This window comes from Grammomys surdaster, unplaced genomic scaffold, assembly GCF_004785775.1.
Source record: "Grammomys surdaster isolate TR1022 unplaced genomic scaffold, NIH_TR_1.0 150, whole genome shotgun sequence".
NCBI lineage: Eukaryota > Metazoa > Chordata > Mammalia > Rodentia > Muridae > Grammomys > Grammomys surdaster.
Window position 1 is genome coordinate 20,468,578 of NW_021604608.1, and position 13,997 is coordinate 20,482,574.

General features: G+C 45.6%; 1 protein-coding gene across 15 annotated transcripts in view; it reads right to left on the reverse strand.

Annotated features, from left to right (window-relative positions):
- Positions 1-13,997, reverse strand: part of Apbb2 (amyloid beta precursor protein binding family B member 2) — a 333,919-nt gene that overhangs the window by 177,876 nt on the left and 142,046 nt on the right. The window contains exon 1 of one of the 15 annotated variants that reach the window (XM_028765355.1): positions 5,464-5,474. The exons of the other annotated variants lie outside the window; for them this stretch is intronic. The gene's annotated coding sequence lies outside the window, so the exon portion shown is untranslated. Of the gene's footprint in view, positions 1-5,463; positions 5,475-13,997 lie in introns of those variants that run through there. 15 annotated transcript variants of the gene reach the window in all.

Consider the following 13,997-nt stretch of genomic DNA (forward strand, 5'->3'; position numbering starts at 1 on the left):
TCCTTTATTCCCGTACCTGATCCTCACCTTCTGTATCTCACAGGCACTGTAACTGTGGTTTATAAGTAACAGCAATGCTTACTGCTTCTAACTAGTACCACTTCCAAATGCACTGCCGGGTCCATGGCACCAGCATATCCATCACCAGGCGCCTGTAGCCTCACCCTCTCTCCTCACTGTGCTGCCTTTCTCCACTGGTTCTGCCCTCAGCTCCTTGTCTCCGTTTGGTTAACTGGATGTTACCAAATGGGAGGACAAAGGTCCTCATCATAGAGGGCAGGCTCATTTCTAGTCCCCAGGGTCTCTGCTACTGTCATGAGAACATGCACAGGCTGGCCTGCCAATAACGTGTTAGAGATTCTGGTAAGATGGCTGAGATCTCTTGGTCAAGGTCATATGATGGTAGCCTAGGCTGACCAAAGAGAGGACATGTTGGGGCATGCTGCAAAGATGAGTACCTCTGCACCCGAGGCTGACTTGCACACAGTGAGCAGGGCAGACTCCCCAAAGACTCACTAAACATCTCAAGACGCTGATGATAGTGTGAGCAACTGAATGGCTAAAGGCTTTCATCTACATTATGAAGGAGAGAGACAGTGATACACTGATTACACCCAGAGCAATCAGATACGATGGTACAGGATGAACTGCTGGGGTTAAAGCAGAATCTAGGAGAGAGAGGATGTGATGTGAAATATTTTTCTGAGATTCAAGTCCTCCCCAGGAGCTGGCTTGGTCGACACGGACACATTAGCTTCTTCTGTCCTGCTTACCCATGCACCCTGCCATTTATGCTGTCCAAAACAAAACGCTCTGGGGGAGGACATTCTAACTGTGCATAATAAGGACATATACTCATCATAATATCCATTAGGCTACCTGGCCAGCGACACCTAGGGGTCTATCTGTCTCTGTCTCCCTGGCACAGGGGTTACAAATGGACAGTACCATCCATGCCCAGTCTTTTTGAGGTTGATTCTAGAGATCAAACTCAGGTCTTCATGTCTGGATAGCAAATGCTTCATTGTGTTATCTTCTTACTCAAACTATAAAGTCTACTGATGGTAAGACACAACATGACTAAGAAATCACACAAATAACTTATAAAGAAAATGTTCTTATAGAATTACTGCCCAGATCACAACAAAGACTTCACTACCTATCCCAGAAGGCCTGTGCCCTGCACCCCTCTCCCTCTAAAAATAAACTCTTGAATTGACGGTATTTGTATTTCTTTATCAAAGGATACAACATAGTTAAATGCTACCCATTTGAAAAATCTGATGTATGTTAAATAATAGTTAGTCCATACCCTTCTCCCATCCTTTGTGTTTCATGACCATGTTTTCATTGAAGACTGGGTCATAGGAACTGAGTCTCCACAGTAGTGACTTGCTGATGCATGTTTGACATGTCCCCTCGCCCTCTGAGTTCCCTCCACAGGCAGCTAGAGTTAGAGGCTTAGAACATCTGAGATCCAGCCCAGTTGGAGGCGTGGTGTTCCCTCGGGAAACATGACATCCAGTTTCCACTCATTTCTCAGGTTAAGTCACCATTGTTGGTTGATGCGTGGATCTCCAGACTGCTTTTCCCTTTGCTCATCCAGTCTCCACTTTCTGTGTAGAAATGGCTCAGGGCATTTGCCTCCTCATATAGTACCTGGTTTTCCAACAGTGATTCAACTAATGAGCCAGGCAAGTCCTCCACTCTTTCCTCCTCTCAAGACAACCTACGGTGTCTCCAGCAACCACTGAAGGTAAACAAGATATATTTTGATCCATGTCACCAACATCTTGTGGATTTAAACACTCAACTCTTAGTTTTCCAGCAGCAGCAGCCTGGGTTTGATATGCCCTAACAGGCTGTGATAGAATTCCTGATACCAGAGCTGTTTCAGGCTCTTCTTACTGACAACACTGGTGGTCCAAAGCTCACTGTTTAGGCAGTTCCTTAGGAAGAGTTCAGAGGAACAACCTACTGCTTGACTTTTTCACAGAGTCATAGTAAATTTCATCTTCTTCTGAAATAATACATTGTTGTATTATTGATTTTTGTTTGGAGCATATATTTTCAGAGTATTTTTATTATCTTCAGGGACATGCTAAGCTAGCTTTATTCAGTTATCTTTAGGATGTATTTTTAATATTTTTGACTATTTAGTATGCATAGGTGTGAGTTTGCACATGCGTGCAGGTACTCATGTATGAGTCCTTGGATGTCTGGGTTCTGGGAACTGAACGTGAGTCTTCTAGAAAAGCAGGCAATGTTCTTAACCACTGAACCTTCTTCCAGCCCTACCGCTATACTTTTAATACTAAGTTTAAATGGAGGCTTGTAAAGACAAATTCTTTTCATGTGTCTTGAATTTGTAATCCTCCTATCTCTGTCTTCACAGTGCTGTGGTTACAGATGACATTTTACCACCCTTAGTGGTACACCACTGTACTTTTATAACATTCCACTACTTGTAATTCAAACTATCTTTCTACTGTCTCTTCTCACCATGAAGTCACAGGCTATGTGTATCAATATATTCCTAGTAGCCGGCACATGGCAGGTTCTCGATTAAGATTTGCTAAAAGAATGACTAGAAAAACTTGAAAAGCTTTAGACAATCATTTCCTAATGCTTCAGGCACTCTCAACTTACATAATGTTTTACACAGAGACTAGGAATGCACTTTAAAATTAATAACAAGTTATTTCAGTTTTGCTTTTCTTTACTTTTTTTTTTTTTTTGGAGGGGGAGGACAAGGTTTAACTATATAGCCTGCACTAGACTCAAAGTCATGACCATTCCCTTGCCTCAGCTTCCTATGTGCCACAGTTAACAAATGTGCACCACCATGCCAGTTATTTAACTCATTTTAAGAGCTAACCAAGAAGAGGCAAGTCTGTACTTAAAACTATACATGCACACACCTTATATGCTTTAAAAACTGAAGAAGGCACTCCCCCTTTTTGTTCTGCCCGCTTCCTCCATCACACGTGGCTTTTATTCATTAATGGAAAGTCTGGAGAAACCAGAGGTGAACCTGACTACAGAACACACAGCCACCATCTGCTTCCCGTGCTCCGTTTGACAGATGTAACTGTGTGGCTCAGAAAGCAGGTCAACAGGATTTCTTGTGAGCAGAGCCATTCAAACGGCAAAGAGCCCTGGAGGGACAATGTGGCAACACTCACAAGTGACTCCCCCAGCCTGCAACAGTTCACAGAACAAAGGAAGCATGTCTCTTTGTAAAGCTGACACTCCAAGACACCAGAAACATGCCACTGGGATACCCAGGCAGTGTGACTGGATGGTACCCAACAGATCTGCCCCAGACAAGAGCAAGGTAGAAAACAGAAAAAAAAAAAATGACACTAATTTCTCTGAACAGAACGCAAGTTTTGTGTTTTAATTTCTCTTCCTTACTAGCATATATGAATTATAAAAAGAATATTGCATTTTGTGATGACATTACCATACATGTAAATCATCCATTTTAACCATTTTTCTCCTTGCTGTCTCTGCTCCCTGCTCCCAGTGGTGTGGTTCTATACTCCATTTCACCCTTGCTGGGGTATGTGAACTCCATTTGGGCAGACAAAAGGGGAGAGTGCTGGGCTGCATTCCATCCTCTCTGCCATCAGGTGTGGGGGTGTCGGAACACAGCCTAGGATTGGGGCCCCTGCCTGGGTGAGAATGGCAGGCTGAAGCAGAGGAGGCAGGAGTTCCTAAACTCCTGGGAGGCTTAGCTCAGGGGGTGAGTGTTCATGTCCAGAGGGCAGAGGGGCCTTCTTCAGGAGACTTAGGCAGAATGGCTCTGTATGAGAAAGCTTCCCCTGCGGAGGCAGTTCTTGATTGACCTTGTTTGTCCGAAACTTTACTCATTCTTCATGGAAAATGGGTATGTAACCACTTATTCAGGGTGGACCAGAGATTAAATACCTTTTGCAGGAAGAAATGTCCAGGAAGGGAAGCTTGTTCGCTAACGCCTTGGGGCCTGCTCATCCAGATACCTCATCAGTATGGAGAACTCTGTGCTACTAGCTGTCATGATCCTCAGGTGATGTTTCATGGTTATGTGCTCCAGGCCAGGAACTGGGTCAGGGGTAGATGAAACTCCTACCATTCTCAGATACGAGAAATACTGGAGTTTCTGAATCTGCTCAACATTCCCAGTTTTTGTCTGGTGACACGGTTCCACTTGCCCTATCTACTGGTACCCTTCTTCTTCTCAGACGATCTTTCTACTTTTGTATCTTTTGTATGAACCTTGATTCCATATGAGTGAACAGAAGGCTAGAGGTTTTGAAGGATCTCATATTTCTCATGAGCCCAGTAGGTCTTCAATGAAATCCTCCCTCAAACAGACAAACCTGCACAAGGGACCAGGCTCCTGGAGAGCCTGGGATGCCTTAGCAGACTGTCAGTAGATATGGGAGAGGACACTGAGGACAACGTAACATTGTAAAGGAGGAATGGGTGGTGAGCCAGGACAGGTGGGAGCTGGTGCCTCCCTCTCCGTCTCCCCCACCACCCCATGCTGGGGACCAAGGCATTGCACAGGCTAAGCACCTGCCCCAGCACACAACCCTACCCATACTCCTGACAACCAGTTCCCTGAACTTCTTTGTGAACTGTCTTTACTTTTGTCATCTGCTAATTTCTCTTGGCAAAACCTGCTCTCCACTCACCTATACTGCTTTCGGTGCTGAGAGTAAATAAGGAAAGTCTCCAGAGAGATGACATAGGCCTTAAGTATAAAATCTCTTGGTCTCAAATGCACTTTCCTTATAGAGTTCCAACTGGCAGAAGTGAAAAATCTCAGTGTGGGGGGAAAGGAAATGGGTCAGGGTGTCTGGGACCCAATAAAGAAACAGATTGCTCTAGGATGACCTCTCATCTTTCTGAGGGAGAGACAAGAACTTGGGAGATGGCTCAGTGTGTACAGAGCTTGACACACAAGTATGAGGGCCTGAGTTCTGATCCCTGGCACAATCACAGAGCCTGAAGACTCTGTACCACAACACTGGGGTGTGGAATGGGAGTCAGGAGGAACATTGAAAATGCAGTGGTCACCCCAGCCAAGATGAGCTCCCAGTTTACTGAGAGAAAATGTCTCAAAAGTAAGGCTGGGGAGGGGTAGATCTATAACATTGACTCATGTGTATACACATGCACCCCCCCACACACACACATAGTGTACCTCAGAGTACCCCAGGGATTCCATGCTGAAATTCTCGACTAAAACAAGACCCAGGGCTATTTAGGGTCCCGGAGAAATTTCACCCAGAGATGCTGTCTCTGAACATCATCATTTCTGCCCTGCCTGCTGGGCCTCAGTTTCCAACTTCAAACCAGGGGACAGGGACCAGGCAGTATGAGAAAACTCATATTGCTGAGGACATTTCTGTGGGCCGAACAAGAGCTGAGCATGGTCTTGATTCTCACACAAACGCTAGTGGAGGTACCTACCCCACCTTGGTCGTTTTATAGAGAAGGGTGCTCAGCTTCAGTGAGATGAAGGTTCCAACATCAGGGGAGTGAGGTGCAGGTCCCACCTGCAGAGAAGAACTCTCTGACCATTGCTTCTGGATAACAGTGTGGCATAACAATAACACTGGGGACCCGCTCCTGGGCCACCTCACATAGCCACACAGCTGTCTCCCAGACCCACTCTCTGGTCGTCTCCTGGTCACACCTATTACCCTCACACTATCAAAGTCCTGAAGCTTCTTTTCTTTGGAAAGGGGGCTAGAAGGAGACACAGGGTCTCACCATACAGCCCCAAACAGCCTAGAACTCACTCTGTAGACCAGGCTGGCCTCAAACTCAGAGATCCTCCTGCCTCTGCCTCCTGAGTGCTGGGATTAAAACCATGCATCACCACAGCCTGGCTTTCCTGAAGCTTCTATCATTACTTCATTATTTCCCCAGTCATTCTCCATTAAAACCAAATCTATTCTACCTTCACAAACTGGCAGTGAAACTCCAACACACTAGCGTGTTCAACCAATCCTGATGCTACCACAATGGCTTAGAAGACACCTGGGGATTTTTATAATGACAGGAATGTCTACCGTCATACCACCCTGAACACACTCGCTCTCATCTGACTGCAGACGCTAAGTAGGAGTGGACCTGGTCAGAACTTGGACAGGAGAGAATGGTCTCTAAACCCCGTTATCACAGCTGGGCTAATTTACCAGGCATCGTGCTAAAGCTTTCTACGTATCTACCACCTGGATCTTCCTGATCCACTTCATTTAGAAACAAGGTGATGTCTATGAAATCAAGAGCCAAATATTAGGAGGTGATGAAACTATTCTGTCTCAAACTTCCTGACCGTGAGTAATCATCTGGAACAAAAGCAACACTTACTTTGCATGGCTACTATGTAGCAACAGAATAAACACACATATAAAGCAACAAACACACATATAAAGCAACGGAAGGCAATGCTTAGAATTCCCTGTGCATTGGTCCCAGGTACTGCTCACAATTTTTTTACCGAGAAGACAGCAAGATGTGAGATATGCTTGGCTCCGTGTCATACATCTGTTCTGAAATAAATATCCCATCTCTATCAAACACATGGGACATAAGGAACTTATGCCAGACGTTCTATTGGTGACAGAACAGGATCAAAACAAGCATTGAAAATTGCTTTTCCAGAGATTCTAAAGGGAGCTGACAACAGGTTAGTTCCTTTCATGTTCCCCACGTAGCTGAGCCCAGAGCACTGTGCAGCTGGGTCAGTTCCATGGTATGTGTGGAACTTGACAGTGCCATCTTTCCCTATGACATCATGACTGGATGTCATAACTGAAGGCGAAAATAAGTGTCATCACACTGACCAATCTCAAGCACCCAGAAACGCCTGATAAGGGAAAAAAGAAATGCTAGTGGAGGGGAAGGAAGCAGGGAAGGGGGGGGGGAGGAGAAGAAACTGCTCTAGAGAAATAGGAACGAAATACAAACCCAAATTGAAACCCCTATGTTTTCTAGTCCCCTTCAGTGAACTTTGGAGTCTTTTGCACAAAGGTATCAGCTGATCCTTCTCAGTCCTTTGTCTGAGATTGAGCTTTGAGGGGACACATGGATTAGGGAAGCAGGAAGAAAGAAAATACTTTTAGTTCTGACCTGGGCTAAGGATCCAGGAAGAACAGGAGTTTGTCCCAGCATGGAGTATGTGTGCACAGGGAAACTGTAAGATCTTCCCCCGCCTCGGGCCACCATGGTTTTTCCTCATGTGGCCTCTAGCCAAGGGGCTGGGGAAGTAACTCGGTGAGTAAAGCACTTTGCACACAACCATGGGCACCTGAGTTCAATCAGCAGTATCTACAGAAAAGGCCGGGGAAGGTGGGGTGGGCTTATAGTGTGTATACTGGGGAGGTGAAGGAGGCTCCCTGGAACCTGCTGACCACCCAGCCTTGCCATCTGGTCCCAGCTTGCCAGCTTGCCTAGGTCCCAAGAAGGACCTTTCTCAAAATACAAGCTGCACGGCTTCTAGGGAATGATACTTGCAGCTAACCTCTGGCCTCCATCTGTGTGTACACACAGGTGTCCCCTGAGGTGTGACCTCACTTCCTCTTCCTTCTCACCTTCTTCAGCTTCTCATGGTGGAAGGTGAGCTGCTGTCTAGGTGTCCCATTTACAGCTGTCTAAAAAGGCTGCAGAGACTCCAACAGGCCGCAGATGACACTGAGGTGAAGGAGCTTAGGAAAGTCTGTCAGCTTAAAGAACTTCCACTTGGGATGCTTCTTTCTCGATGGTTTCCCCCAAAATTCTCGGGGTTAGGACCCTGTGCTGGTTGATCACAAAGTGTAAAAATGGGGTTCTTTAAAAACTCTTTCAGTTTGAAAGGTCCTCCACAGACTCGTGTTCCAACTGTTGGTCCTCAGCTGGTTCTGGGGTGCAAGAACCTTTGGGGTCACTGGACCTAGTGGGAAGGTTGGCCACTAGGGGTGACAGCTCAGCCTAGCTTTGAATCCAGCTCTCTGTGTCTCCATCAGTCAAGCTGTCGCACACAGCCACCTCATACTGGCCCTTCCACCGAGCTACTTGCTTTCAATGCCTTTGTGTACTGTGAGCCAAAATAAATCCTATTAGCTGAAGCTCTTGCTTTCTATCAGGTATTTGGTCACAGTGACGAAAAAAGTAACTAATCCAACCACCCTCCCAATGTATCTCATTTACTACTATCCTAAGTCAACTGCAGGGGTGGGGGGTGGGGGTGGGGGGGTAGGGGAAAGGAACCAAATCACATCCCAGCCATCTGTCACCCCAACAGTCCTAAGACCTCACGACTGATCAGAGACCGGACACCATCAATCTGTCCCACAAAGCTATGAGTTGAGTGTCCCTGCTGTCACCTCCACTGTCACCATTCAGATCTAGGTGAGATGTCGCTGATACCCAGGGAAACCTGTGATGCTTTCTCCCCTTGCTGTCTGCCCCACCCCCACCTGCACAGTCCTGACTCTTCCATCACCGCCGTACACACACATACACACACACACACACACACACACACACACACACACACACCAGACCACCACGAGCTCACCTTGGGGTGGGGGGAGGCACACTGTCTCTCCTGATCTCCATCTCACTACTTTCTGGGTGTTGTCTAACCTCACCTTCCTCCCTAGAAAGTGCAGGGTGTAGGGGTAATCTTTTTGTGCACTGTGCAAAGGTTGTCTTTTCTGATTGTACTTGCAGAGAGTAGAGTGTAGGACCGTACTTTGGTATTGTTATTTCTATGAAGCATCACCTGTCTCAGTGTTCTGTAACATTCTTCTCTCTCTCTTTCTGATTGGTCAATAAAGAACTGATTCACAGCCCCAAGTTGAGGGAGGGGGCCACCCACCCACCTCAAAAATATTAATCCAGAATTTCTCCTGTCAAAAGGAAATGCAGGAACAAAGAGTAGAGCAGAAACTGAAGGAAAGGCCATTCAGAGACTGTCCCACCTAGGAATCCATCCTATCTTCTGAAACCAAACCCAGACACTATTGCTGATGCCAAGAAGTGCTTACTGATAGGAGCCTGATACAGCTGTCATCTGAGGGGCTCTGCCAGAGCTGGACCAATACAGATGTGGATGTGCACAGTCAAACATTGGACTGAGCACGGGTTCCCCAATGGAGGAGTTAGAGAAAGGACTGAAGGAAACGAAGGGATTTGCAACCCCATAGGAAGAACAACAATATAAATCCGACCCCACCCAAAGCTCCCAGGGACTAAACCACCAACCAAAGAATACATAATGGGGTACCCATGGCTCCAGCTGAATATGTAGCAGAAGATTGCCTTCTCTAGCATCAATGGGAGGGGAGGCCCTTTGGTCCTGTGGAGGCTTGATGACCCAAGACAGAGGAAAATGCTAGGGCACTGAGGTAGGAGTCGGTGGGTGGGTAGGGGAAAACCCTCACAAAGGCAGGGGAGAGGGAGGAGGGGCTTGTGGAAGGGAAACTGGGAAGGGGGATAACATTTGAAATGTAAATAAATAAAGTAACCAATAAAAAAAATGAAAGAAAAAAGAGCTGATTCAGTCAGAGGAGATAGGAAGGCTAGACTTCCCAATCCCAGCCAAGAGTCCCAGGTAGAGAGAGGTAGGAGGAGGACCACAAGGAGAGAAGTGGGGGCAGAGAGAGCATGTGGTAGGACCAGAAAGATTTCCCGCTAAGAGATAAGAGAGTTGCCATGAGGGCACACATGGACCAGATCGAGACAGGGCATGACCAGATTGGCAAGGAGCAGGATATTTTTCTAGGTACTAGCAGCCTTAGAGGGTTAGAATAGCTTAGAACCTGCCCAGCATAGTGCCAACAGCTAATTAATAAAATATCATAGATCTCTGTGTCATTCACTCAGGAGCTAAAACTGGCCCGAGAGGGTACAGCAATGCCCTGCAGTTATTTGGGAGCAAGGGGGCATAGCAACCCTCCTGAAAATTTCACTGTGCAGAGTACCTAACACTTAAGGCTTGTGTGGGAGTTAGACAGGCCAGCATGTATAAAGCACTCAAAGCAGTGGCAATACACAGTGAATTCTTTGTGCTAACAACCAGCATGACGTGATGTCCCTATCACAGTAACACCATCTCTAGGTGGTAACCAAAAGCTCTCTAATGAGGCTTAAGGCACATTCAACAGGAAGAAAATCATGTCTGCTATTGCAAGCCTAGGCAACTACCTAAAGACTGTAAGGTCATGAATTTTAGAGGGGAACCTACCACCATAAATTTATAAATTGAGCCTAATTGAGCCTAATTCCTAACCACATTCCAAATACTTATCCTGTCACCCCTCATCTAGGAAATTTCTCTTTGTAGCAGCTGAAGACCAGTATAGAAACCCCTACCAGTCAAAATGCATCTACAAACACAAAATATATCTACAACACAATCCCTGTACCTAAGAATCAGGGAACATTCTGGAAGAAGTGGAGGAAAGACTGCAATCGCTAAAGGACCAGGAAAGTCTCCTAGAAATGACAGAGAAGCTTCACCTGTGACACCTCAACAATATGGCTTCCAAACAAGACCTAACAAAGACAAACACCTACAGATATGCTCATATGGCAGGGGACATCTCACACCCCTAGACAAAGGACTACAGGCAAGGATGTGAAGAGCAGGAGAAAGTCTCCGGGGAAGAGGGGCCCCGAGTTGGCTATCCAATACCAAGTGGTCAGAACTAAAACTACATGTAACATACATGTAACACTAAATGAACTGTGTGTGTGTGTGTGTGTGTGTGTGTGTGTGTGTAACAATAATTATGAAGGAAAATGAGTCCATGAATTCAAGAGGGAGCAAGGGAAGATATATGGGAGAGGTTAGAATGAGGAAAGGTAAGGGGGAAATTCATGTAATTGTATTTTAGTTTTTAAAATAATAATAATATAATAAACTGTCACCATCTTCACATCTTAAGTTATTTTAAGAGTTTCCACCTACCAACTTAAAAAACAAAAACCATAATGAGCTCTTAAGAACACCTCAGTGCCAGCTCAATCTGGCCAAACTAACCAATTCACTGCAGTTCACCCCTAGTGTGTACCCACATAATCTGTTTTCTACCACTTGGTTCCTACAAGGCTCCTGACCTGACACCCAGCCCTCCTGGGAACCGCTGAACGCTTCCTACTTGCACGGGTCTATGTTTTTTGTGTTTGGGCTGGACAGCCTCTTATGGGATCTGTGAAGCACCTCCTAGTTCCTGAGTTTGCTCTCCAGTATTCCCTGACAAAAGCATCATGAACCCCCAAGAATGTACTGAGGTGAGCCCACTGGTTTCTGTAATCCTGTCCAAAAGTGCCATGGGGCTGCAAGAAATCAACTTTCCATGGGAAAAAGGAGGCAGTCCAAACACGTGGCTGTGCCTTGGAGTTCTGGGTTCCAGTTCTTTGAAATGCTCTCCTCGGAATGTCAGAAACTATATCCATCAAGTTTCTCGCTTACACGGCTGCCTAAATATGAACTGATCAGGGACAGCACACATGCTTACATGGATGGTGGAAGTCATGGAGGCCTCACCCTACACAAAGAACTACAGGCAACTAAGGAATGCTTCGAGGAGGAGAAACAGTCTTCCCAGGGAAGAGCACTGACTGTTTATCCAACACCAATGCTCATCCCTGAAAACATACACATACAGGAAACATTATACAGACTGAACAGGTTGCTTCATAGAGTTAGGAGTGGCTATGTAAATACATATATGACTATAGAATACATTAATGAAAAAATGACGTCACGAATTTGAAAGACAGCAAGGGAGAGCTCGGAGGAGGAGAGAGAAGGGGGAAGCGACGTAATTGCATTCTAATCCCCCCCCAAAAGAAATAATTACAAAACAAAGAAGTAAGAAAGTGCAGAAAGTAACCCCAAGTCTTTCCTTTTTCAGCGAACCACCTAAATCCTTCTAGTTCTCAAATTACGAGGCTATGACTGAAAAGTAGGAGTTTTCTTAGATGACGTTCCGAGTCGAGTTCTCTTTACAGTGTGTTTCCTGTGCTCCCCAATGGAGCACATAATTTTCATTTCAAGCCTTTCTCCATGAGGCGTGTCCACGACCATTTTTACCTTCCACATCTGTATGAGGCATGCAAAGTCTGACATGATACAGAAGAAAATCCAATTATTTTCTTTACTCCACCCGAGCAATTGAGCATCCCAAGATGATAAAAAAAAAAAAATTCTCCCATAAATGTATAGAGCCTCAAATTTCTCTAAGTCACCAGCTTGGAACCCAGCCACAATATATTTTGGAAAGAGGTAGAGAATTTAATAACACCATTACCCTGAAATCCAATAAAGCCTGTAGGAGCTCCACATTTTCAAGAAATCAGACTATTTATGCTATTACCCTGAGTGTAGCTATCATTTCCACCATAGCTATAAACACCCACAATGTACTCCACCAGAAACCTAGACTGCCATTAAAAAAAAAAAAGGCTCTAAGAAGATACCGCCCGTGAATAGTAGCTTGGCAGGACTTGCTAAAAAGAGTTCATACACATTACTTCATTTATTCTGAAAATTACATTTCTAAGTCCATAACTCATCACTCCCAACTGCGAACACTTTCAATACAAGGTCTTAAACTCTCCTTTCAGAGGTTGTTTTCTAGCAGGCTAAAGGTCACCCTGAAGATCACCGACATTTGTGAATCCACCACAGCACGTAGGAAAGGCTCATAACAGCTTTCAATGTACTCCATCTAACATTGTTTGGTTTTAGGTACCAGAAAACTACCTATCTAAGAACAGATTCAACAAATAAGGAGTTGGAATGTTCCAGACTGCTGGGGATGGCCAGATAGCAACGATGTCAGGGCAGCCATTTCTCTAAGGCTCTTTTCCTTCCCGTTTTTCCTATCCTCCTCATGGAGACAGGATGGCTGCTCTGATTCAGTCACCTCATCAGCATCCAAAGATAAAAAAAGAAGGGAAAACCAACACTGACTGGCTAATTTGTCATGACGCTAAACACTTTGTCTGAAGCCCCACCCTCATCCTAATGGACTTACTTATTCTAGGGTCTTAATGGTTAGAATCAAATCATTACCTGTGTTCATTACAGGGAATTCTGGGAAACTAGGCCTTGGGGTTATTATGTTGCTTAGACTATCTATTGCCAGGCTCACAAATGTGCCAGTCTCAATTCAGCCAAGTTTTTGTTTGAAAATGGAACAGGTTATGGGCACTGAGTGAGCAATTCAATGTGTCCCTGTTTTGAGGCTCCATTTTGGAAAGAAGAGAAGCCTCCAACAAAGAAAGCAATCAGTATTTCCAGGTATTGTATCAGAGCCACTACTACACAGAAAACAATATGGTGTAAGTATCAATGCCAATAACAACAACAACAATAGGAACTGGAAGGGGAGTAGTTAAATCTTTGAGCTCACATGGTCTGGTTTTCCTCTGCATACACGAACAGGCATAAACTGTCAGTCAAATGGCTACCAAGGGCATGAAGTCTTGCTGCTGTGAACCCAGACACAACCTGAGCACTAGGAGGCTTTGCTTGGGGCCAGGCTCCTCATGCCTCACAGTGAAGGCATGTGAGCTGCAGCGCGGATGCTTAGGATGTTAGGCAGGGAAGACGCCCAGTGATGCTCCCAGAGATGTTCAGTTCTCCACTGAAAGGTGCTGTCCCAGAGATGCTCAGTTCTCCTCTGAAGGTGCTATCCAGTGATGCTCAGTTCCCATCCCGTCCTGCCCCTTTCCAATCACACAGGTCCACATGTGATCAGCATCCTGCATCTCCCATTGCATCAAGCCCCACGCCTCACTGACCTTCAGTGCCTTCTCACCGCTCTTGGGAAACATCCAACACTCCCCAGAGAGATCCTTGAGTCCCATTGCTCAGGTACCTTTTCCAAGTTCACCTGCCCACCCACTATGCACACTCTGCTCTGGCCACCTTGCCCCATCCCAAGCCCTGAACTCACTCACTCTCAGTTTCTTCAGCTAAGACAAAGCTTTCCACAGTTCTG